The sequence below is a fragment of the Odontesthes bonariensis genome, chromosome 12 (genome assembly GCF_027942865.1).
Source record: "Odontesthes bonariensis isolate fOdoBon6 chromosome 12, fOdoBon6.hap1, whole genome shotgun sequence".
NCBI lineage: Eukaryota > Metazoa > Chordata > Actinopteri > Atheriniformes > Atherinopsidae > Odontesthes > Odontesthes bonariensis.
In genome coordinates, this window is record NC_134517.1 from 11,293,183 (window position 1) to 11,317,297 (window position 24,115).

At 41.3% G+C, this 24,115-nt stretch overlaps 1 protein-coding gene across 4 annotated transcripts in view; it reads right to left on the reverse strand.

Moving 5' to 3' along the window:
• Positions 1-24,115, reverse strand: part of adarb1b (adenosine deaminase RNA specific B1b) — a 154,883-nt gene that overhangs the window by 100,577 nt on the left and 30,191 nt on the right. For 2 of the 4 annotated variants that reach the window (XM_075479087.1, XM_075479086.1), the window contains exon 2: positions 3,664-3,752. The exons of the other annotated variants lie outside the window; for them this stretch is intronic. The gene's annotated coding sequence lies outside the window, so the exon portion shown is untranslated. The remainder of the gene's footprint in view (positions 1-3,663; positions 3,753-24,115) is intronic. 4 annotated transcript variants of the gene reach the window in all.

A 24,115-nucleotide genomic window follows, 5' to 3' on the forward strand; every position in this document is an offset into this window, starting at 1 on the left:
AAAAGCTCCTGATTGAGTGGTTTTCTGCAGACGCTGCATTCTTACTAACTGCTGCTGCAGCCAAACACAGTGACAGATGTCAGTCGAGATGAGTAAAAGACAACAACTGGTGAGCAATTTAATGTTAATGAATCGTGAACAAGATGCTTAGGTTGCCGTTTTCTAAATAAGCTTTGCTTAGTTTTCAAGCTGGAACTGCTCCTAATGAAGGCTCCCCAAAGCTAATCCTAACTTTCATCACAGTGGCATTTTGACATCACATTAGCTAGATACTTGCTACCTAAAAACAGTCTACAATTGGTGACAATGTGCCTCCTTTAATCTTGTTAGTATTGGTAAATTGGTGCCTTGTAGAGTTCTTTCCCAAGCCTTCAAAGCTTGGGAAAGAACTGTGGAGCGTGCTCGGAGCACCTAGGCCAATGCGGGTAAAAGTCAGTGTGTGAATAAGGAGTCATTTGATTTGAAAATTTAAAAAAAAATAAAAATAAAAAAAATCACAGAAATACAATTATCCACTACTTTAAATAAATTTTAAATAGGGCTGGGCAAGTTAACTTATCGCGTTATTATCGCGTTATCGCATTAATTATTTAACGCCGCTAAATATATTATCACGCATTAACGCATGTTTTATTTATTTATTTATTTATTTATTTTTTAAATTGTTTAAAATTAAAAACCAAAAAAAAATTTTTTAGGGCTTTTGTGCCTTTAATGGATAGGAAAGTTCAGAGAGACAGGAAGCAGGGGGCAGAGAGAGGGGGAACGACATGCAGCAAAGGGCCGTCCGATGCTGGACTCGAACCGGGGCCAGCTATAGCGAGGACTCGCTGCTCAACCCACTATGCCACAAACCACCCCTGTTTTATTTATTTATTTTATTATTGTAAAAGTCTGTTGCTCACAGGCTTTTATTTTGTAAAAGTCTGCTGCTGTCTGCTGCGGAACCGGAAAAGAAAGTAATCGGCGGATCCACCAAACATGGAGAAGGGTACGGAACTTTTACTCGGCCATTTTCATTTTAAAGTTCTTCCAGACGGTGGAGTCGACAGAACCAAAGTCATCTGTAAACACTGCCAAGTTGAATTGTCTTCTCACCGTAGTAGTTCCAGTCTAAAATATCACTTAAAGGCAAAACACACAACTGATAGCAGCAAGTCATTCAAGGAAACAGACAGTGGAGCGAGGCTTCTACATAAAAACTACAGAAAGATGCTGATGTTAAAAGTGTGTTTGCACAACAAATGTTATGGCACTTTCTTTCATATGGCAGCACATTTAAAATAAAACTAAATGTTAAAAGCTATACACTACTTTTGGATTTATTTTTGGATTTTGCGTACAAATGCGATTAATCGCGATTAATCAGGGAAATCGTGTGATTAATTAGATTAAACATTTTAATCGTTACCCAGCCCTAATTTTAAAAGAAAAAAGCATTTGGATGATCTCAACAGAACACACATACGGCAAATGGCAGAAAAGCTCGTCATACAAGACAATATATTTCTGTTGTCATTGAGTCTCTCTGCACTCTTGTCTTTACCAGCTATGAGAAAACACGTCAGTGCACTCAGACGCCCTCTTAACTGGAAGTGTTGCTGAGTCAGTAATTGCATTGTGGAGTGAACAGGTAAACAAACAGCAGCCTTCAGCTGCAATTAGTGATGAATGACAGTGAAAATAGGGAGGTGTAAACATCCTTTAATCATACATGGCCAGCCATCAGAGGTAAGCTACCTCTATGTGCAGGTGACAGTATTTACTCTTCTGAAGTCACTTTGAAAGATCACCCTTTACATATCATTTGTTTTGGAGCATCGTGTGTTTCAACCTCTCTGAAAGACGTGACGGAATGAAACAACTCTGCAGCTGTCAAAGGTCGAAGTGACGAGGCAGGTGATGCTGTGAAGGTGACTACAACAAACTCCTGCCCACATCTGCACCATTATGCAGGTGGTGTGACAGCTGAAAAGCTTTTTGAAAAGTAAAGTTGGAGGATTGGGATGGAAGTGGCACACTGAGGAAGTTTGTGAATGACTCATCCTCACTTCTGCTGCAAGAGGTGTCTTTGGGAATTTAACACCAAGGGTATCCAAACAAAAAAAAAAAAAAAGCTGCTGAGAAGCCCAGAGCACACGCTTGAAAATGTTTCCCGTTGACTGAACAAGACAGGCAGACACTGTCTTCAAATCTGTCCCGGTAAAGAAAAAGTCTTAATAGATGTTTCAAAGCAAACCTCCTCCTCCTCCTGTTGAATCTACTGTGATCAAAGCTGCTCTTCCAACATCAAAGTATGACACGAACGCAACACTGATGCAACACTGGTTGCAAACTCAATGTGTCCAAATCAAGTGAGAAGGAAATACCTCCAATATAATAAAAAGTTTATCCAAAAATGTCATTGAAGAGATCAGAACCTTGATTGCTTTTCTAAAAAACACACGCTCAGCGAGTGTCCAAGGCGGTTCAGACGCCGTCTCATTTCTGTCTCCACTCACATCCTCTTTTCCCTGATCCGTCGCTTTTTTCCTGCTTGCTCAGAAAAACCCTGCCGCTTTTTGACACCTCTATTGACAGCTCTGCGCATCTTACCAGCACACCAGGCACAAAGATAATTCAGCTGAATCCTGACAAGAAGCTAAAGTGGGATTCGCTTCAAATTTTTCCTTGTTGAAAAAAAAAACAACAACAACAACAACAGACCAGATGCAATAATAACAATAAAGCTGTTAAATATTACCAATCTAATTAAAAGTGTGCACTGGAACATTTTACAAACCCCCTCCATGGTTGATAAAGTGGCAGATGGGTTGATAAGCCAGCCCAAATGAACTTCTTTTACACCTGTGCGACAAATTGTCACACCATCAAGAGAATTTATGTCTAAGGACCCAGTGGCATAACCCAGTTTGACATGGGGTTCACACAGCAATACACGGACAACATCAAGCTGATTAACCCTTCAGCTTTCGTACACAATATGCAATGTTAGCCACAGCCAATCACTGGAAGGGAGCTAAGCTGCTGTATAAAAAGAGGTCACTCCCGCTTGACTGAGTCCATTACATGTAATGCGACCCCAGGGTGTCACCGTGGGCAAAGCTGTGTGTGCATCTCTGAGTCTACGTGCATGTATATACACTTTAAATGCTATAGCATGCTACGAATTTTACCTTTAGCCAAATATCTGCAGTCAGTTATGCACTGTGGTTTAACTGCTTGAGTCATAATGGAACTCAACATCACAGGCAGTTGGTACTAAAATAAGCAAACAAACATCTATAGTAACTTGACCGAAGATAAATGACTGAGTTCTGCGCTTCATCGCTTTACTTATATCCAAGCATCCGTAGATTCTCTACACCCATTCCAGCCTATTCAGGATCATGGGGGTCTATCCCAGCTGGCATGTGATAAGACGGGGTTATCCCATTTGTCAAAGAATGAGTTTCCGCATTTGTGATGCTAGGACAGTCTTTTTTCTTGCAGCAGCCTTCAGTTGCGCTGTGCATGTGGGCTGCCTGCTTCTTCTAGTTTCGTCTCCAGCAAGTGAAATGCCGCGGGATCCGCGTTTTTTAAAATATGCATTCAAACTTGGAGAAACTTCAAATGTCAGTAATTCAGCCTGTCAGAATTTTCAACAAAATTCAATATACTCACATGCGCAGGACTGTTAGACGTGGGTTGCCTTGGGATCCAGCAGAGGGCGCTCTAGCGTCAGCTGGACCTCATGCATGCTCTTGTAACCTCTAAAAAACAAAAAAAATAAGGACACGTTTGCTATGTTGTTCGAAAATGGAGGAAAGTAGCTAGAAAAGCTGTTCTAAGAGGACAGTCAGGACTTCAGATAATCTGATAAGCGGTATTTGTTAGTATTTTGGATTTTAAACTAGAAATGTTACTTTTCTTGACTTTGTACAAAGCAGCCATGTTACTCCGCAACAACAAATCTGTAGACTCGCCTGCTGGTTTGAAACCCAGGTGAGGCAGCAGAGGCCCCACGAATACCCGAATGCACGTTGGCTTCTCGACATTGTTTGACAGCTAGCATTTCAGCTAGCTGTCAAACAATGGTATCAGCTAGCTGAAAAGCTAGCAATTATTTTGCAATAATTATTTTGCAATAATCTTCCTTTAATAATTTTAATCTAACATTATACTTATATTTATATCCAATTTATTATTTATTAGCTTAATTTTTATTATTATTACTATTTTCATTACTATAACTAGTATACTACTACTATAACATTATTATTATTATTGTTATTATAATCTTTATATGGGTGCTGGTGTTGGGTGTTTTCCACTTTGGTTTCTTTTGTGCATTTCTGTATATAACGGTGCTGAGCAGGAGTGAGATGGAGATTTCAATTTCCCTGAGGGAACCTCCCAATGGGACTAATAAAGTCTATCTATCGATCTATCTACAGCAAGCCCTTTGCTGGAAGTTCGTAAAAAATACCATCGCTGACAAGAAAGCAACATTCACTACAAAAACAAGAAGCCCATTATTGTTTGGGGGGAGGGGGATCAGGATCCTTTGATGAAGCATCATCCATCTTCTGTACCTGCTTAATCCAACTCATGGTCGCGGGGGGGGGGGTGTACACCCTGGACAGGTCACCAGTCCATCACGGGGCCACATAGAGACAAACGAGGCAACCATGCACACTCACTCCTCGGGACAATTTGAGTCACCAGTTAACCTGACATGCATTTTTGCACAGGAACCCCCTTGCTGTGAGGCGACAGTGCAAACCGCCACATCACCGTGGAAAAAAAAATGTATAGTGGCCCAACAATCTCATCACGCGAGGTAAGACCCCACGTGATGAAGCTAACCGCTGTACAGATGGATGGACATGACTGGCCACACATGTTTATGTCTCAGTTACAGCTCACTGCATTTCAGACTCACGGGAACTCTAGTTCCGTTCTGTGTAATGAAAAGCTGAGAGCGATCCTCACAGCTGTCTGTGTTGAAGAAAGCATCTGCAGCACACCGGATTCATTTAATGCAGTTACAGATGTCGCCACAAACTGTGTGAGTTCAGAGCAGCGTGTTTGTGTGTGCGTGCTCGTTTGTGTGTGTGTGAGCGAGACAGAGATGCACGATGGCCCCTCTGGGCTGGATATCAGGTGCTTGACTCGGCCCTTTCAGAACAGCAGCAGCACATTAGTTCACTGGTGGTCTGTTGAAAACAAATGCAGACATTTGTTTGAACTCAAAGTCAGCAAGTTTCTGATCAGCATGGTGTAAACTTGGTATCTCCAGCAGCTGGGTTCGGTTCACCGACATCCTCTATGGCCCGGAGGATTTAGCACACACTCCTGAGTGCGCGCACGCCAACCCAGACGTGCACAGATGTCTTCGGATAAATCATGTGCAAATCAGACCAATCGGAATAAAACATGGAGGCACTTTTATTAGTACGTCTGAGCAAACATTAACCTATTTTAAGGCTTAAAGCAAGGCAGCAGGCAAATGTTTGAATGGTTTTATTCATCCATCTGTTCGGTCTGTGTGATATTTAGAAGGATTTTTTTCATTTATTTGAACCTGAGCAAATTCAGTAAATACAAGACAAATGTTGGGTGGCTAAAATGTCCTTTGAGTGGCTTTCACATTTAAAGTTTCCATTCAGTCATCAATTTTTCGAGATGGTGACAGCCCATCAAACTGTGTTCACTCTGCTGTGACAGCTGTGCTGAGCATACGTTTCACTCAATAGGTTCCAATAACCTAAAAAACCCAACTAAAACGTACAAAATGAGTAGAGCACTATACAAAACAGCGAGTGTAATTAGGAAATACATTTCTTTCTCTCTTTTTTACTTACTATTAGTATAAATCAATGCAATATCCACCATGACGAGCACCAGAATGAAGCAGCTGTTTACGAGTAAACTGATTTGTATCTTCATACAGTAGGAGGGTCTGAGTGCATTCACTGCTGTTAACACAACCTCAACATCCTCCAGAAAGCCTTCTCACTTTCCTCCACCCACGTGCGCTAAAATAAGACTGCCTTAAATGCACAGTAAATTACTCTTAATGTCAGAACCCCTTGTAAAAAACAATCGCATCAGTTGGGCATCAACTGTTTATGGAAGTTGGAGCCCTGCAGAGATGTCAGAACAGAGGGCAGATCTTTTGCTTTTCTGACAAAAACAACCTATTTTTAAGTGAAATTCACACCTAAATGTTCAGATCGTAGCGGCTTCATAGCGAATCTGAGAACACATTTGTTAGATGAAGAACCATGCTTGTGATTGTGGCACTACCCTGTGGCAAATAAAGTGACTGCCTACTCTGATTATTAAGCATGTTCTCAAAGAGGAAAATTAGTCCTCATTGGGATTAGGACAGTCCCAACTGTACATATGGAACGCAGTATGAGACAGGGAGATGTGTTGTGGCCCTGCTATGGTGACGCATGGCTGGAAGACTGACTATTTTCAAACAGCTTCCATTTACAACTGAGCCCCACCCTTGCCTTCCTTCCCCGACCGCCCTGGCCACCAGTTAGTAACGCATACTCTCTTCGCCAGGGTCCTGTGCCCAGTCAACAACAGACTCTTTGTAATTATTCACAGCTTTACCGAGTGCCAAAATGTGTCAGAACGTTATCTGGGAGAGTTTCTGTGTAAGACTCCAGCCATTCTGCGGTGGCAATCGAGTGGAAAACACAACAAAACAAAAAACACTACGTTTCAATTGGCATTTTCACAACAAAAAAAAGTTTCATGAATCATAAAATGGGTTTAAAGGGGCTTTAGTTTCTAAGACTTTTGGAACTGGACCTGGTTTAAGGTGGTATTGACGCCCCCCCCCCCCCCCCCCCCCTTATTCTGCCCTGCCTTTGAACTGAAAATCTAAAACTGAGTCACAGAATGAACTGGAGGTTGATGGAAAAAGCTTGAGAAAAGGTACCTGTTTAAGGGGGCTGATGTAGGTGGTCCACACCAGAAGCAGGAAATGACATCAACGTTCTGTCCAATTACAAGCAAGAATTGTCATTCCTACCTTTTCTGTAAAAATCAAATGTTGCATGTTGTGAAATGTCAAATTTTGATGGGTTTTTTGTTCTGTTTTACACTTCGGGGCCACCTTAATAACCCATGCTAATATGCCTTTCATTACTTAGCTCTGTATAATGCAGAAATACATCAACACTATAGAAATGCATGAGAGTCCGCACTGAGCTGAAGCTGTTCAGATGGAAATACAGCAGATATAACCAGAGATTTCAGTGTATTTGCATGTATATCAGGACCACTCTCAGACCCTGCCCACATAGAACAAATGTAATGCCTCGTCAGCTTTTTTCTCTCTCTCTCATTTATTCTTTCGCCCTTTTCACTCATTTTAATGTGCTTCCTCTTAATCTTCTCTGGGCTGTCAACCTCACAGAGACACAGAGGAGATACTCAACCATTCAGCCATAGCTTCTCATTCACACAGCACAAAAAGCTTTCCTTGTTCACTGCGTTAGCCTTCGTCCATGTGTGTACGTGGGATTTTTTTTTAGCCGTTTAATTTGCTGCGCGATATCAGAATTACCAGCTGGTGAGGGGAGAATTTCCACATCTGTCCCATTGTGATACTGAATTTCACTTCTGCAACAGAGTACTGTTCTTTTTAGCTACATTCTACAGCCAGTAAAAGGGAACTCTGTAATTCACCAAAGAGAGGTGATGATTCAGTAGCGTGAAGGAGAAAGTCTCTAATTTTTCAAAGCAAAAGGTTTTCTTTGTCCCCTCTCAGAACATCCAGGCATCTTTGGGGCAGGGCAGGTCAAACGGCTTCTTATCTTCATGCTTACATAGCGTCCTCTTGCTTGGAAGTCATTTGGAGACATAACATTGGAAAAGTAAAGGCGAGCCGATCATTTCAGGGATAAAACGATCAGAAGAACTGTCTGATGAACTTACATCCATTCCCTTTTCGGGGAAGGGAGCATGTGTCAGAGGGAGCGAGAGAAGCTTTGCATCACAGAGGTGACATTTAGTTTCAGGTTGATTATCAGAAATTGGAGATCATGCAGTGTTTGATACCTGTGGTCCAGAGTTTTTCCACATTTGCCGGCTGTCACAGTTTTGTTTGGTACCATCACTGCGGTTGATGTTCCATATGTGTACTTGTATATAGTTTTGATGAATGGTAATCATGATTCGGAGGAAAAAAATGGAGTTTGTTTCAGTTCCTCTGGCTTTTATGACAGCTTGGATGTTTTTTGAGGCAAATTAAAAACAACTATCAGTCAGGTTCATACTTACTTATATGGCATTTGACAGATTAGCTTTGCGGGATGGAGCCTGGTCATGGAAACACCATGCAGTGTTGTTGCGAGGACAAGAGCCTCGAAACAAAGCTGTTCAACTGGAGAACATTCATATATAACAAAGCAAGGGTGTAACGATCTTCCAGACATCAACAGCAAAAACCTAAAGATGTTTCTACACATCAACTTTATTACCTAAGCTGTTAGTTTCAGCTAGTGCTAAAAACATTTTATTCAACCATGCAAGTCACTGAGAGCAACTTCTTACTTCCAATGATTGCCTGGCAGTCAAGTCTTGCTGGAACATTACTCCCAAATCTAAAGTGTATCCACTGGGCTCCTGTGTCCTCTGAACCTGGGCGGATGTAAAGGCCTGCGGTTCAGTCCAGCTGGCAACACCAACGTTTCAGCTGGCTTCTTTGCAGGTTGAATAGGGGTGGGGGCTCAGAGGTCGAGGCCAAACAGGACGCAGGCTGAACCTCACAAGTGACGTAACTTTCCACCAAAAAGCTGAACAGATCCCGGAGGAAGTATTTTTAAAACCTCGGGGGAACAAAACAAGGTGCCAGGTTTGAGTTTTTTCAGAGTTTTTCAGTGGGTAGTAGTTTCAGGAAAAATGTCTGTCACGTCCATGGGGTTTTCCCCATCTTTTTAGTTTTATGTTTTATCATGTTTTAGGTTGTGTCATGTCTTGGTTTTTGAGTTCATGTTTTGTTTTAGTCTTGCCATTGTTTTTCCCCTCAGTCCCCATGTTCTGACCATTAGTTTCCCTCACGTCACCTGCACTCGTTCTCATCAGCTGCACTCATTCACCAATCACAATCTCAGTTCACTATTTAGTTTCCAGGCTCCCCTTTCATTTTGTGAAATCCTCTCTCTGTTTTTCACCCCTCATGCCCCGCCACGTCAAAGATAAGTCTTTTTTCATTTGTTTTTGTCATAGTCATGTTCATGTTTCGTCCCACAGCTTAGTTTTTTGTCATCCGGCTCAGCCACGCCTTTTGTTAAACTTGCCCTTGCACAGATTGATGTTTCAAAGGAGAAAACTCTCATGGAAGAAGTGTACAGTACATAAGCATAAAAAAGGAGTTGCTGAGAAAGAGCATGCACACGGTATAAGAATGTTTCAAATCTCTCTCCTTTAATGGCCACAGGCTTTTGTAAATCTCAACGAGCGATGATAAAACACATCATCCCTCCAAGTGCTTCCAAAGCCCAGTCAGCCATTTCTGAGATATTGCTTGTGACACACGGACAAACAATGAAGAACACCCTTAGGCCAATTGGTGGAGCTGTGAAAACGGAAGGATGGAGTGGTTGGAAAATAAAATTTATTTGGTCCAACTAAATCATTAACTGAAATATAGCATGTGCCACGACAGAAAAAAGAGAAACACTTTGGTCTCAAATGTCATGCCAACTCTGGGGGGGGGGGGGGGGGGGGGGGGGCCGTGACAGCAGACTATTTGTCATTCATGTCCAGCAGTCATACTCAACGCATATTGCGCAGCTGCAGGGTTGTGGCAGGAACAACCAACCAACTGGAAGTATAATCCAACAATGTGTAGTGCCCTGAGTGTAAACACATGTGTTATAATTAAATCAATTAATATCAATTAGTTCAATGTGCTGTAGACCGTCAGCTAGGAATCAGCTGCACGTGAAGCTTTAACTTGCACATAAAAGCAGCCATTTTGTTCTCAGTTCTGTGGCTATTTAAGCTTGAATCACAGTCCACAATCCAAAGCACAATCATTCCGACCTCCTCATGCAACCTACAATACGTGTGCTTTTACTTTTCAAGCCAGATGTGCTCAGGTTGCATCACCATTTTAAAGTTAGGCAAGCTTGTTTTTTTAATTATGAAATAAGAGATTTAAAAAAATACAATAAATGCTCAAAGTTTGCCCCCCAAAAAAACATTTTATTTCATGTTTGTGTGAGGTTAAAAAAGAAAAAGGTTAAGTGTAAAACCATTACTTAAAAGGTTCACATGTAAGCTTTATAATCAAATTGTGTTGGTGACAAGCTTCTTTCAATAGTACTGACTGAACTACGTTGGAGCTGCCGAGCACCAATTGATATTTAATCCTGAGAAGCCTAAACGTTACACAGAGAGATACTACAGCTTGTTTTAGTCTGACATAGTCGGGGCAATGCTGCGTTTCCCATCCAGTTATTTATTTATGCAAAAAAAAAAAAAAAAAAAAAAGGATTTTCTATTTCTGGAATAGCATATCTCAGCTTCTCACCCTGCTCTCTCTGTGATATATTCCCAAACAGACACAGCAGCATTGTCGCTTGTTCTTCCCCTCGTTGCACACCCACACACTTGGAGTTTTAGCCTCGCAGTCTCATCACACCATCTACACGGCACTATCTACTTAGACACTTATTGCGCCCTTGCATCCTTTTGAAAGGCTGAAACTGCTGGCTGTAAAAACTTTGCTTCATTACCACTTTATAAACTCAGATAAACACACATTCAGCCATGAAGAACTTCTTCTGTAGTGGTTTTACAATTTGATTAAATACACAATTAAATAACAATCCATAGTTGCTAAAGAAGAGTCTCGATGCATCTTGGTGTCTAGCATACTTAAACTGCTACAGAAGCACACATGGCTGCTTCTGTTTTCAGAGGGACCCACCTCAGTTCTGTACATACTGTAACTTACGTACAAGTCAGTCCCTGCTGAAGTCAACAAATCAAATTTAATGGTTAGTGTTTTTGCAAAGTGCAGTTTGGGATAGGAGCTTATACTCCTCCTAAGTATTCAATAGCTGGTGAAACCTCTATAGCTATAAAAGTTCATAGATCCTTTGCAATGAAAGTGGTCAAAGACCTTGTGAGTCTCCATTTTCTCAGAGCTGGAGCACAAAGTTGACAACACCACCCCAATTCTTTGATTAGTGAGGCTGACTGTGTTCCTTAAGGTCGCAGATGTTCGTTTGGGACGGAAATAGATGATGTGGTCCCTCATTTTAGCAGTATTAATATCATCTTTCATATTTGCGAGGCAGATTTTACACCCCGTGTGATATTCCCATAAGTGTCCCCAGATACCTGCTTTCAAAACATTGGGAGGTAAGAAAATAGTTTGCCAGATTGTGAACAAACCAATCACTTCTGTTTCCACATCTTTCTCTGCTTCAAGCATAGAAAGCAGACTTAGTACTGAGATACTTCATACCAGTAACTGTAAAGCCTGATTTACGGCTCTCTGTTGCTTGCGTGCCTCGGCCAAAATTCCTATCTATCCGCCGAGGAGACGGAGACTCGCGGAGACCGCAAGGGTTGTGATTGGTCGGCTAACAACATAATTTCCGGAATCACTTTTCCGGTTTAGCTCCTTCCTCTCAGAACAACAACACCGCCATTTTTGAAAGAGTTTACTGTGTGCCGGTCAAAGTTTGGTCAAAATTATTTGCATTTCAACATCAACAAGCTTCAACTCCAACAAAAGTCTTTCTCTCTCGGTCGCCATCGTTCACTGTGAGGAGTGGAACGGAGCCGGGAGGTAAACAATCAATCAACGAATTTTCAAGATAGACGTCGCAAGATTGGGTCGTCTAGCGTAGCGACGCCTACTGATCGGGAGGTGAACTGCCTTGCGTATCCGACAGCCCGACGGAGAACTTCGAAAGGTTTAACAGCCTCTGCGTGACCACGGAATCGGATTGACGGATAGCGACGGAGAAGCATACCGAGGCCTTAATGCTTATAATTTAGGTGTGCTTGGTAGACCCCGACAGGACACCAGACTTAGAGCCCGCAATGCTACCGGTATTGGTTCATATGAGAGCAGGACCTAACTCTCCAACAGAACATTAAATAGGTAAGCTTTTTGTTGAATCCCAGTAAAACAGAACGGAGCTGACTTTGAAAATATCAGTGCTACTTTGTCATGACCTTTAACTGAAGCAAAGTGTGGATCAAGACATGTTCCACACATATGAATGAAATGGTATAAATCCCAGAGTGCTTTAACTGGCATCTTTTTAGTTGCAGCTGTCAAAATATGTGTGACTTCTGCAAAGATAAACTTTCAACATCACACCAAATAAAAACATGAAAAACTAGATGAAACAGTTTCTCATTTTAATCCGACTTGTAAAAGTGTCTCTTCTAAAGCTTCTGTTTCGTATAACGCAGCAAACTTTACAGTCCCTGGTAACAGGCGCCCGGGTGTCTTCTTCACTCAACACATTTTAAAAAGTCTCAAATAGTAGCACTACATTCAAATTTACTGAACAGTGGCTGTTCTTATTTACATAAATCCTTACAATGATTATCACCCCCATTATAATCATCAGCACCAATCCTCTATCATTTCAAATGCTTTTCATACAGCTAATACAAACAAGTTCCCACAGAGTTGTTGCTCTAACAAGTAGGACTAATTAGTTGTTGGACCAATGATGTGGCTCCATTTGTCTTGTTGCCAATAAGGCATAATACAGAGCATGAATTAATATGCAAACACTGCATAATACTTGCAAACATAAAACACAAATCTAATTATAAGCTTATTTTCTTGATTTTTCTGGAGGATAAATTAGGATTTTAAACTAACGCAAAAAGACCCGTTTTGGGAGCAAAATGTAGATGTGATTTAAAGCATTTATATTTTAGTAAGATTGTTGCTTTGGTTCCGGAACATGTGGTCCCTCTCAGCGTAATAGCTGAGCCAACTCTGAACATATGCATGTGAAACATGAACACATAAAGTAAGATTAGCCATGCTATTATCCTTTATGATGATTTTAAAAGGGACACATACATCAATCTGCTTGGAAATCCCAAGAAAAAGATTAACTCTTTATGATTCCATCATGATGCAAAAATCATTCCATTTTGAACATTTCTACAGTATCAAAGTAATCCTGTGTCAGCTGCTAGTACATCCACAAGTACAGTAAAATCAGGGTTTTCCGACAGTTCCGCTTACTTAATGGTGTCAGTCAGCGAATTCGAAGAAACTGATGAAAAGCTCTTTTCTTTTTTCAAAGCAAACCAAAACTTTAATTAAAGTCGGCTTCTAAAAGGTTTGTCAAGGACAAAAAAGTGACAGTAGCCTCATGACCAGAAGCACTTCTCTCACAATTCTGTGATTCATTGGCTGCCAAAACAGTAATCAATCACCAGGGAATAACCTGCTCCCTAATGGAAAAGGACACATAACTGTCAGTGAGCAATCAATCAAAAAGCCTTTGTCTTGGACTTCGTGGTGGCTACACTGAAAGGCTCGTGTTTGACTGTGACTGTGGTGGTGGCGGTGGGGTGAGGTGGGGTGTGGGGAAGGCAAAGATCCGGTATCTTGGCTGACTAACCATGCTCCCATTTATCTCTGCAACAAAACGATTAAACATCGGCCCCATAAATCATAGGAGCGCTCATCGTTGTCTGTGCTCCTGTTAGCACACCACAAACAAATGGTGGGAAAATTAATATCATGATGGAGTCACAGTGTCAATCACAATGTCACAGTGAGAGTCACTCACTGTGCATGATTCAGACCTTTCAATGAGATACATGTTTTATCCCATTTACAGTGCAACATCACTCAAATTTGCAAGTAAAGGGAACATGACAACAGACAAAAAAATCTGGCTGGGGTGGGGAGGGTTGTTTACCAGGAACTTCCAAAGCTGTGCCAGCTAAAGAATGGTTCAAATTCCTTACTACTGTCGTCCTGACAAATTACTATCCAAGTCACGTATACCAGTGGCATATGGGTATGGCACAATAAACAAGGCTACAATTGCTTCCTAAAACAACTGGGCCTTGTTATACAGTGCATCAGGAAAGTATTCACAGCGCTACACTTTTTCCATAATATCCTATGTTACAGCCTTATTCCCAAATAGATTAAATTCATCTTTTACCTCAAATTTCTACGCAATTCAAAACTTTGAAACTTTTGCAAATTTATTCAAAATATTTTAAAAATTAAAAAAATTGACATGAGTTTACATTCACAATGTTTGCTCAATACTTTGTGGAAGCACCTTTGGCAGCAATTCAAGTATTTTTGAGTAAAGCCCTATTCGGACGGGACTAGTTTAATGGGGGGACCTGGGGTAAAGTATTAATAACAGGGAAATCTAGTCCCGTCCGAACGCGCCATGTCAGTAAAGATAGCGGAGTATGTCGGTAAACTTTGCCGAGAATTCTACCTCCTGTGAAACGGTCCGGAGTATCTACCATAGGTAATACTAATCCCGTGCGAATGCGACCTTCGGTAATAAGTACGGAATATGTCGTCACATCCTTTTAAAGAGAGAAACAATTAGGTGTGTCTGTTTGCAAACATGGAGGTTCTGGATGAAGCGCTCTCGTCCAATTTCGGACTTTGGCTTGCTTCGACCTGGTCGGCGCCATGTCTGTTTACAGATGGGGTTTACGGAAGTGAAATGAAGACGTGCATGGCATCCAGGATGTGACGGTTGTGTGTAACCAACAACTCCTCCCATGTTAGATGAATAGTACAGGGATTTCTTGTCCCGTCCGAATTGGTCATTTCTTCTCCCTGGCGTCGTCTGGTTAACCAACATTACCATACGTCCCCCCATTGAACTAGTCCCGTCCGAATAGGGCTTTAGATGCTGCAAGCTTGACACACCTATTTTTGGGCAGTTTCCCCCATTCTTCTTTGCAGAATCTCTCAAACTAAACAGCCATTTTCACATTTCTTCAGAGATGTTCAATCAGGTTCAAATCTGGGCTCTGGCTGGGCCACTCAAGGACATTCACAGAGTTGTCCACTGCTTTGTTAGCTTGCCTGTGTGCTGAGGGTCGACGAAGATGAACCTTCACCCCAATCCGAGGTCCAGAGCCATGTTACATTTTTGTTTTTTTATTTTTAATAAATTTGAAAAAGTTCTTAAACAAACTTGTTTCACTTTGTCATGATGGGGTATTGTGTGAACAATTTTGAGATAAAAGATGAATTTAATCTATTTGGGAATAAGGCTGTAACAGATGATGCTGTGGAAAAGGTGGAGAAAAAGTGTGAATACTTTCCAGGTGCACTGTATAAGCTGGAAGTGGATTGTAGAGATGTAGCAACGCTGGCAAGTGGTATCTATCCATTTCTCTAGTGCCATTTATTTTTTCATGGACAGGTTTCAGAGGTGAGGTACAGAGGGAAAAAAGCAGCGCTCATCATGTTGTTTTGTGGCAGAAGCAAGCTCTTAAACAGCACTTTTCCACTAGCTCGCTTCGGCTCGGCGCGCTATTGCGTGTTTCCACTAGCACGCCGTACCTGCAACCGGCACGATTTTCCGTATCACCTCAGCCCTGGTTCCAAGCGGGCCGAAGCGTTACTAAAACGTGACGTCAGCCGACTGCCTTCCACTGATTGGGCGATGAGTGTCGTCGCTGGAAGCATCATAACGCGGATAATAAAAGCTAGCGTTAGCAACCGTTAGCTTACCTCCAAACGTCGTCTTTTTGAAGCTCGTAACAAAACTCTCCGGTACTTTTCAATACTGTTTTGTCTGGCGGCCAGGAGTCTTCTCTGGCTCTCTTCTCTTGCCTTCTGTGCGACAAAAAGCCACAGGGTGAGCAGCAACACGCGCAGCCGTGTTACGACGACCCCGCCCATGTCGAGGAGGCACGAAGTATACTCGTTTGTAATGGAAACACAACCAAACCGAGCCGTGGCGAGCTAGTGGAAAAGCGCCATATGTGAATGCAGTTAACTGTACCAATCACCAAAAGAGATGGAAGGAAATTGTTCAAAACCCCAACAGGACCCCATTCCTTTGACACTGATCTCTTAGAAAAACAAAGAGAACTTAATTATATATCAAATGGAAATACAATTTGAAATTACAGGAGAATTATTTGACCATTTATCATCAGTATCCGCCTTTTTTTTAAACAAACTTAATGAGGAAGTGATTGCACTAGACCTACATTTGTTGACAACAAAGGTACCTTGCTGCATTCCTTTCTTTTTAAAATCACCTGGTACTTTGCTTTTTCATTTCTAGATGAACAAATACAGTATTTTCTGTTGCTCTTGTACGGTTTTTGGTCCATCTGGTGCTTAAATGGGGGAAACACAGCAATTTTTATTATGTTGGTTTATGAACGAATAATTCAATCCAGGAACTTGGAGCAGTTTTTGGATTAGGTGATTTGATAAACTGGCCGGTAAATGTTTGCACTAAATAAAACCTGGCTGCAACACAAATTCTGCGAGTTTCTACCCTATGTTGATACCAGCACTCTTCTGTCGTCTGCTGTCTGCTGTCTGTGCAGTAGATGGCTTGCCCTTGATTAAAACATTTAGTCTTCCAACAAGTTGACAAAAGCTTTCAATTTCTGTTCATCTTTGGTTAATACATTTTAAAACCAAATGTATTCTTCATGTAGGTATTCACTGTGAGATTTGATCAACTCAGTCATTTGTATTGAAACAAACATACAGGTCACCAGGTAAATGAAAGCAGTAAAAATATGTGCTTGGTTGGTCAATTTCTTCATCTTGCAGTCCAGTTGGTTAAAGAGTCGTATAGTTTATTTCACATTGTTAAGTTTGTGCACTCTGTGTACAGAGAAATGTTTATTTACTGAGGTTTTTTGTGGTCTGTAACCTGTCTTCAACCACATAAAAACGCAAAATATTTAAATCTACAACTTTGGTGTATTGCTTGTCAAAGCAGGCAGTGGGCCTGATCTGTTGTCATTGTGCCATTTTCTCCTGTACCTACGTACTCTGGTACTCTTGGATTTTGTCTTTGCTTCCTCAGCTGAACTCCTCTCTGTTCCAACTGGTACTCAAACCATACAGTATGTGTGCTTTACTCCAACATTCAACCCCGTTAGAAATATGTCGCACCATATCAAACGGAAAGATCCATCTCCCAGAGTTGCAAGAGGTCAGAGTGCGGAACTGGCGAAGCAGAAAAACATGAACATGATGGGAAGAACTAGATGACTAAGGGCCGCCGCTGGCACAGGTTAAGATAAAACGCAATGCCCTTGTCATCTATATTAGGACTCATCTTCCATGCAAAAAGGTTTGTCCATCTCCTCACTTTGTTTTAGCTAAGCAATGGAGATGGGGTCGCACAACACAAAATCGCTTGAGTTCAACTCCAACTAAGACGCTGTTGAATTGTCCTGCTAAATGTATGTGAAGGAATTCTCTGCTGAGGTCTATTTCAGTCAGAGAGGGAAGCATGCGTTTGTGCTTGTCCTGACGCACCAGTTCTCCTTATAAAGAACCAATAAATAAGAATTACACATGCATGGACACATAGCCTGGTATCAGTTGTGTCTGAAATCATGATAGCTTTTCGTATTGCGTTTAAATTCACTGCTACCATTGAAGGCAGGAGGTCAATGTGGATGGCTTCACATCAGTCAGGTCTTTTTCTTTCTTTCTATTAAATCCAACAGAACTAAAAGTCAATAACAGAAAACTGAGCCATCTTCATGAAGGTAAGTAATGTACGTGTGTGTGAACAAGGCTAGAAATGTCAGACTTATGAGTCATTTGTATTTTTGACCATGTACTCCTAGTGTTAAATAGGAAGAAAATGATACATCCTCCAGCTAAACTACTGTGTCCTCTTTCCTTTATCCAACTGTTCCTGTATGTCAGGTTTGTCTTCCATGACCAATCCATTTTTCACAGAACCAGTAACACATACGTACAACAGTACTATGTCAGAAATGCTTCAGATGGTTTTATGCTGCTACGCATTGAATCTGATCTCAGAACCATGGAGCCTAACTGCAGGTAGAAGAAGCAGAAAGAATTTGGACTTGTTTGTTGCCTTTGTTATGCACCCTGCAGAGATCAAAGGTGGCTTCAAATCAAAGCCAAATATTACAACACAGACAGCATATGAAAGGCAAACATGACTGAAAACACAGACTTTGCTACCAGCTATGAGAAACCACCATTTGGTTTGATTAGACACTGACGTAACTTTGAGGTTATGAGCATCAGTCCCAACATCAAACATCTTCATATGATAGAGCTTTGAGAGAATGCGTCCAGCCACCTAGCGATAGCCGCACCTGTTACGGTGTTTGCTGCTCGGTCTGCTCTTCGGTCTGCACAGTTTACATTGGACGCATTGATATCAAGGGAGGCAAAAATACTCTTTTGAACGCATATTGTTTTGAGAAGCAAAACGCTTTATTTTTTTAGCCCCAGCCAACTAGCCGGATTAGCTTCATCAACGCCAAAACGAGGCCGGAACTCGGCTCACAGGACGCAGCAGGGGGTAAGTCAATGTTCATAAATGATATTGCTAATATGGGATGTCATACAGCTTCATGTCAAAAGAGGCGAACTATCCCTTTAATGCGACACTGGCTCGTGGTCCGGTTGAAACCACTCCCTGCCATTTTTACGGCAATCAGCTGGAAAACTTTTTGGTTTGGCACAGCGCCATCGAGCTCCCGCTGCACAGCCTCCTCACCAACAACGGAGAGCAGAGCCTGGAACCGGTCCTGTGTGCTAGGTACCCCAAGCAGAAGGGTTACAGAAATGGTAACAGTACGGAACGGATCGGTACGCTTTCGTGGTGGTGGAAACACTGAAATAAGCGAACCGTTCCGACCCGACCCGACCCGTACCGGACTGCATAGTGGAAACACGCCATATGTCTCTATTAACATGAGCAGCCAACAGTGAGACGCAACTCCACATGAGCAGAGGATAAGCTGAACATCAAATTCTTGTTCCAAAATTCTGAAGGGATTACCTGGCATTAGCCCAGTTAACTCAGGACATGCTGGCACCGAACAGAACTGTATCCTCTGTAGATCAAGTTTCTAATTCTGAGAGCAGGCATAGAAGTGTGTGAAAAGTGAGGAATGCAAGTCCAACTGCAATGAAGTGGAGACGCGCATCAAATCCTCTCAATTATACACTTTTTTTCCCCCAAACATATCTGAATACACCTCCCACATTTCAGTGGATGATCACTGTATTAAGTCCATTTCAAGAATTTTTCTTCCATTTTACGTATTCTTAAAGGGACACTATGTAATAAATTAAGTCATTTATTAGCTCAAATCAACATATTCATTCATAAGTTAGTCCTCATTGGTGTAAAATGATCTGTCAAAAATCTCACTTATCCTCCTGAGTGAAGAATAACTTGTCTGTATCTACATAGAGCGGGCAAGCTCTATGGAGGCTGCCATGTCCTTCTGGTCTATGAAAAACGACGAAGTGCCGAGAGGGACATAAAGCACTTCGAATCGCGATTTCCCCACCAGGCCTACAAGCGGAAATGACGTCATTGTGACGTCATTTCCACCAAATGGCTTATTACAGCCGCTAATGCTAAATAGATTTTATTCCTTGGCACATATGTCTTTGTGTTCATTAGCTTTCTTTTTGTAAGTGCATCATCTTCTTCTTTTTATTATTATTCCTATGCTCCCCCTGGCTATCTTCTTTTTGGCATTATGCTCACATTTGTAAACTGTTATTTTGTTGATTTACTAATAAAGTTTAAAAAAAAAAAAAAAATGCTAAATAGATTTTGTCTCGTAAATTATCCCACTAATAATGCACTGATTGTTTCCAAACTTCTGCCGTAGTACACATAGGCTCTTAACTCACAAAACGAGGCATTAGAAAGTTTGTAAGTTTACCGGGAATTTATTTACCGCTGCTAATGCTCCTATTGCTAGCGCTGCTAATGCTAACGCTGCGTCAACGTCACTTCCGGTAACTCCCGGAATATGACTAATTGCGTTGCTTGCACACCAAAGGAGATGTTATGTTATCTGACATGTTATCTGTCATCTGTATTCATAGTGTTGTTGTATGTGTGTTATGTAATCCTTTGTACTGTGTGTCTTGATTTCTTTTTGTTTGTATGGACCTTGAGTCTGAAGCTATAGCTTCTTGAATCTTGACACATTCCGCTTGCCGTAGTTCAAGAAGTTGCAGCGCACATTTGAAAACTTGAGGCGCTAGAGAGCAAATTCATTCAACTTTGCAAAATAAAATTGCACCACTAGATGGGGGAAGAAATTACATAATGTCCCTTTAAGCCTGATTTATCCTCGGAAACCAGATCGTCTGCGTGTGTGTTGCAGTTAACGCAGACATGCCCCCCCCCCCCCCTACGCAGACACTACGCAGACACTCTGGTGCACCTCCTCAAAATTGTAACTCACCGCAGACAGTGCCGCAGACATCGCCGCAGGGAGGAGAGAAAGGAGGCCTCTGATTGGTCAACTCTACATCCGCTCTACACTATGCGTATTTCCGGTTTGCTAACCGGCTGACGCTAACCGTGCTAACCGTGACGATTCTTTCGCCTCTCTGCCAGCTCCAGTAGTAGCAATATTTCTTCTATTTCTAGATCGATCAGCTGCATCTCAATCAAAGTGCGCATTCGTCCAGTTACCATTGTTGTTGAATGACCTCCGTAACCGTAACACCCACAATCCTAGCTTGTTCGTGATTGTCCCTCTTGCGTTGTGGCGTGGGATTAACATAGCGCAGACAGCGCTCTAAGGCATAAATCAAAAATAACTGCGTCGTGTCTGCGACAAGCTCACTGCGACACACTGCTGCGAAGTATACACGAGCCTTTATGATACATTTTTATCTTTGACAAGTTAAATGTTTGTATGGGTTTGATGAAAACAGAAAAGTCATGCATTTCAGAACAAAAAGAATTTGGAAAAAAATGAATCAACACTTTTGTTGCACATTATTTTCCCCTCGGAACAGAAGTACAGCATAGGGAGATCTGGAGGACAGCACCTGCTCGGTGTTGCCCCTCTTTTGGAGTGGCATTTAATCCAAACTAGTGCTCTGATTTACTTGTAGCTGCAAAAGCATCATTTGTGGGCCACTTTTGCATTTTTATAACTTATTTACAAATGTTATCTGAAAGCAATTTGATTTCTTCTGCCACCAATTCCTTAAATTATGACTCCTTTCCAGTCGGGTTATTTTACTTTTAATTTGAACTTTATTTAACTCTATTTATACGTTCATTGTAGGAAAACCATTTCATGTCAATCAGCATCGCAGCGACTCCATGGAAGTGTGGTTTGTATGCAAGCCAGGCAGAAACACAGCAATGACTTCCATCCATCAGCTTTCTGTAACCCATCTTTGTGGCACACTAGCTTCACCCTTCACGTCCCACCCTGTGGGGAAGATTATATAACGCAGAGTTTCGGCGGAAGACAAAGACACTATGTGACATCAGACATGTGCATCAGTAGACCTGATGATGTGACAGAGAAGGCTCCACTTTCACAAGGTCATGCCAGAGGACGAGGAGAAACATTGAGGAGTGTTGTGAACAGAAGGGCTACAGGAATGGAAAGTGACTGTAAAAGGTGAGGGAGCTAGTTGGGGGGGGGTGTCAACAAAACTGTGCTGTCAGCATCCCTGCGGCCAGCAGGGAGCTTGAAGTGAGTTGACGTGAGCCGCTGAGTCTCCCTATTTTCTCCTTCCTCCTCTCCTCTCTTCCTTTTTTTCCTCTTTGTCTTTCTCTCTCCTCCATATGGCAGATTCCACCTCTTCCCCTCCCCCCTGCCCTGCTGCGCACTCTATTGAAATGGCCTCCCTCCCACATAGAAACCCACGCTTGCCTGCACAAGCTTCCTACAGCCTCTGAGCCACGTCTTATTTACGGTTCGATTACGGACGATCGCCCTCCGGGTCGAACGTCCTCTTCTGCCGCCTCTCCGACTTGTGCCCAGATGTTGTCCATTTAATTAGGGGAAACCTGTTTTGTCCACCGAGGTCACAACATCTGTGGCAAATTTACAGGAAGAAAGATGCAGCACTGGCGTCACAGAAGGAGACCAGAAGGAGGAAGCCTGACGCACAAGCTGAGATAAACTCTCCAGGCATTTTTTTTCAGAGGCTATAAATTCAAACTGCACCTTCTTCTGTAAATGCATAAAAAGACATGTCTGCACAACAGATAAGAGCAAAGGCTCTTCAGCAAAAGCACACATACACCTACAAAGAGCAAAGAAATTAAACGTGTACTCCTGGGAGGAACAACGTGCCTCCATCCCTACTGTAGAGGTGAGTAATAGTATTGCTGCATCTTCCTCCAAAAACCACAAGTGCTGCCTGCTGACACATCCACTGGATCCTACATCACTGCGCTCTGCAGCCTGGAGCAAACTGTGGGGATGCACAGCGCCCCTGTGGGATTAAACACTCTTCCTTTACACGGGCTGATGAATGCAACACTTGTTTTGGGGGAATATTGAGAGGTCTTCTTAACAAACAAATTGTAGGCGAACTATCAGGTCAGATGTATTAGTTTATAGTATTTACAGTTCAACATATACATAGATTAAACTTTCACCAAATGTAGACATTTTTAAATCCAGGTTAAAAACATTTCTGTTCTCATGTGTCTATGCATGAAATCTGCACGGTATCTTTTAACTTATCTTGACTGTTGCTTGTTTTTAAATTAATTTAAATGATTTTATTTGTTTCTATTTATATTCTTTTATGTATTTTAATGCTTCTTCCACTCCCTGCTGTAATGCTTTTATTTTATGTAAAGCACTTTGAATTGTTTGTACATGAAATGCGCTATATAAATAAATTTGATTTGATTTGATTTGATTTGATATCATAACAGGGTCTTGATTAGGTTTACACCAGCTAACTTTTTTTTAATGCTGCTGTTGCTGGTCGTGAGTTATTATCGCATTAACTCGTGAAATATTAAATATAATAACGCTGATAAATATTTTATCGCGTACTAATGCAGGTTTTATTATTTATTTTATTATTGTAAAAGTCTGTTGCTCACAGGCTTTTAATTTGTAAAAGTCTGTTGCTCACAGGCTTTTATTATTGTAAAAGTCTGTTGCTGTCTGCTGCGGAACCGGAAAAGAAAGTAATCGGCGGATCCACCAAACATGGAGAAGGGTACGGAACTTTTACTCGGCCATTTTCATTTTAAAGTTCTTCCAGACGGCGGAACCGACAGAACCAAAGTCATCTGTAAACACTGCCAAGTTGAATTGTCTTCTCAGCGTAGTAGTTGCAGTCTAAAATATCACTTAAAGGCAAAACACACAACTGATAGCAGCAAGTCATTCAAGGAAACAGACAGTGGAGCGAGGCTTCTACATAAAAACTACAGAAAGATGCTGATGTTAAAAGTGTGTTTGCACAACAAATGTTATGGCACTTTCATTCATATGGCAGCACATTTAAAATAAAACTAAATGCTAAAAGCTATACACTACTTTTGAATCAATTTTTAGATTTTGCGTACAAATGTGATTAATCCTGATTAATCAGGGAAATCATGTGATTAATTAGATTAAAAATTTGAATCGTTGCCCAGCCCTATTTATAATCAAATTTTTATTGGGTTAAAGATTTTGGTTTTACAACAAATGTAAAAGAAATGGTCAAATAAATGAATTTAGGTTTGATAGACTGCTTTTTTTTTAATGTTCATTTAGGACTATACATATATATATATATATATATATATATTTTTTATATATATATATATATATATTTTATATAGTTACAAAATGTTAAAAAGTTTCAATCAGAAAGAAATGTGTTACAGGTTTTTTTTTTTTTCCAAACCAACACTCCATAATTAAAAAGCATTCCCATATAAGCAGGCATTAAATCTGACCATGTGGAATGTTCAGGGACGTTCAGTTGATTAATCACAGAGCTAGTCAAAAGTTTGGACAGGGCTATTCAGTGTTAGAAATGGAAATTTCTTACTGGTACCGAAACTGCTGCAACTCTGATTCAAATGTCACGTAGAAGTCGTCTAGAAAACAGCTGAACTGTTCTGCTCTGATTCAC